This window comes from Petaurus breviceps, unplaced genomic scaffold (assembly GCF_028583685.1).
Source record: "Petaurus breviceps papuanus isolate PSGF00001 unplaced genomic scaffold, PetGlider_PUasm1.0 90686, whole genome shotgun sequence".
In the NCBI taxonomy this organism is placed as follows: domain Eukaryota; kingdom Metazoa; phylum Chordata; class Mammalia; order Diprotodontia; family Petauridae; genus Petaurus; species Petaurus breviceps.
The window spans coordinates 8,509,936-8,512,177 of record NW_027187309.1 but is presented as its reverse complement, the minus strand read 5'-3'; the positions used below and the strand labels follow the sequence as shown (position 1 = coordinate 8,512,177).

The following is a 2,242-nucleotide window of genomic DNA, read 5'->3' as shown; positions in this document are numbered from 1 at the left end:
GAGTGGAGGTCCTGTGGAGTGTGACCATTTTGCCAGAGCATGTGGAGGCTTCAGAGCAAACAGCCAACTAATACATCCAGCAGCTGAGAAAACCCCAGCAATTTGGGACAAAGCTCCCCCCTCTAGTAGCAGAGTTCTACCGTGGCAAAAAGCTCAAAAGCCAAGTAATTGAGTGGCAACATGAGCAGGTGAGGGAATCAAGGCAAGCACAGCAATCTGACTCTGGATTCCTTTTTTGGGGACAAAAGGGATCGGGGCATGGAACAGGAGTAAGACAGAAAAGTCAGAAGCTTCCAATAAAAGAATAATCTGCTTACAGGCAATAGATGAGCTTAAGAAGGATTTTGAAAACCATATAAGAGAAATGGAGGAGGGAATAGAAATGAGAATGATGCAAGAAAATTATGAAATGAGAGTCAACAACCTAACTGAAGAAAATTACACCTTAAAAAATAGTTTAATTCAAATGGCAAAAAAGGCTCAAAAAGCCAATGAGGAGAAGAATGCTTTAAAAAGCCAAATTTGCCTGATGGAAAAAGAATATCAAAAGCTCACTGAAGAGAATCATTCCTTCAGAATTAGATTGAAGCAAATGGAAGCTAGTGACTTTATGAGAACTCAAGATACTATTAAAAATATCCACACAAATGAAGAAATAGAAGGAAATGTGAAATATCTCATTGAAAAAGCCACTGACCAGGAAAATATATCCAGGAGAGATAATTTAAAAATTGTTGGACTACCCAAAAGCCATGATCAAAAAATAACCTAGAAATCATCCTTCAAGAAATTCTCAAAGAAAATTGCCCTTATGTTTTAGAAACAGAGGGCAAAATAGAGGTTGAAAGAATCCACCAATCACCTTCTGAAAAAGATCTTAAAAAAAAACTTCTAGGTATATTTTAGTCAGATTCCAGAATTCCCAGATCAAGGAGAAAACAGTACAACCAGCCAGGAAGAAACAATTTGAATATTGTGGAAACACAATCAGGTTAACACAGGATCTGGCAGCTTCTACACTGAGACATTGAAGGGCTTGGAATATGATATTCTGGAGGTCAAAAGAACTGCGATTAAACAAAGGATCACCTACCCAGCAAAAATGAGTATCATGTTTCAGGGGAAAATATGGTCATTCAATGAAATAGAGGACTTTAAAGCATTCTTGATGAAAAAACCAGAGTTGAATAGAAAATTTGACATTCAGATACAAGAAGCAAGAGAAGCTTGAGAAGATAAACAGGGAAAAGAAATCATAAGCAACTTATCAAAGTTGAACTACTTACATTCCTACATGGAAAAACAATAATTGTTATTTATGAAACTTTTCTCAGTAAGAGAATAGTTGAAGGAAATAGAAATGTATGTGTTTGTGTGTGTGTGTATAAATATATATATATATATATATATATGGTTATGTGGGCATTTGAATACATAATTGTATATGTGTATATATGTTTACAGGTATACATAGACAGAAGGTACAGGACCGGTTGAATAGGAAGGGATGATACTTAAAAGGTGAAATTAAGAGGTGAGAGAGGAATAAAATAAGAGGGTATGGGGAGAGATAGCATTGGGTAAAATATCTCTTATAGCATCCCAAAATGGCAGCCTCCAGTCAGACACAAGTGCTAGACCTATACCAGGTGATGCTGAGAGAGATAGGCAAGTTCACCTCCTACAATTACAGAATTTATGCTATCATAAGGATAAGAGAAGCCTTCAAAGAAAATAAGAATGTAAAGGTTCCTGCACAAATACAAATTCTAGTGAATAAAGCCAAAAAAAAACTAGAAATAATTTGGCGATAGACCATACATTAGTGAAATGTACTCAGGTGACAAGCTTGTTATTGAGAATCTGAAGAAGTCCAGGACCTAATGATGTTAGGTGGCTCTCTAGCAGTGGCCATGGACCATCAGCAGCATTCTGTGCCTAAGGACATCTCCCAGCATACTTTCTGTTGCCTCTTACATCACCTTTAAAAAGTTCTTGTTCTCTCTCAATAGAAGCTGAAAAACTGAAAAAATGTTTCCGGTCTTTTGCTGCCTTAGTGGTAGATGACAATTCCTATGCTTCATGTGCTAATCAGTATAACTGGAGCTAAATGAAAATAATCTGTCTATTATATTCTTTTCACCTTCATGTTCTACTTCATCACTTCTTATGGAGAATATTTCAAAACTGGGTTTCTTGGTTCTTTTGACAATAAAAAGTATGTAAATATATCTCAAATGGA

At 36.1% G+C, this 2,242-nt stretch overlaps 1 pseudogene; it reads left to right on the top strand.

Moving 5' to 3' along the window:
- Window positions 1-1,607: 1,607 nt before the first annotated feature.
- On the top strand, window positions 1,608-1,884 carry LOC138144081 (LYR motif-containing protein 4 pseudogene; annotated as a pseudogene).
- Window positions 1,885-2,242: the final 358 nt, after the last annotated feature.